Consider the following 575-nt stretch of genomic DNA (forward strand, 5'->3'; position numbering starts at 1 on the left):
GGGACGTTACCTGGCCTCTCCATTCCATATAAGCTTACCAATGATCCTGGCATTCAGGGGCACCAAACTTTAGTGTGAAGGAGAAGGAAACAGCAAGGCTTAAAGGCGTAAGCCATGCATTTCTCCCTCTATGGCTAGGGCCACATCCAAGATCAGGATCTGCACTGGCGCTCTCAGCTGTGAAAGAGCCTGTGACTCAGCCATCCTCTCAGGTGGCTGCCTTGGCCAGGACAGGGGGAGAAAGTTGCCGTTTCCGAACAGGGAGCTCAGATGCCTGCACAGCAGCCGTGAAGGATGAAAGCCGGGATGCACAAGCTGGACCTTTCTGTCATTGTCACTCCCAGCTTTGCAGTTCACAGTTTAGCAGGCATACCTCAAATTTAGCATGGGGGTGACGTGTATTTGGGTGCTCCTGGGGAAGAAGGCGCTACTTTCTCAGACCCCAATCAGGGACCGGGGGGGGGGCTGTTACTCCTTTTCTCCAGCGTCCAGAATGTCCAGTGATTATTCATTTAGGATATTTGTCATAATTCACTGCTGTGGTTCTGAAGAAAAAGAGGGCTTGCTGTTGTCCG

The sequence above is a fragment of the Varanus komodoensis genome, unplaced genomic scaffold (assembly GCF_004798865.1).
Source record: "Varanus komodoensis strain SLA01 unplaced genomic scaffold, ASM479886v1 scaffold6757, whole genome shotgun sequence".
Classification (NCBI taxonomy): domain Eukaryota; kingdom Metazoa; phylum Chordata; class Lepidosauria; order Squamata; family Varanidae; genus Varanus; species Varanus komodoensis.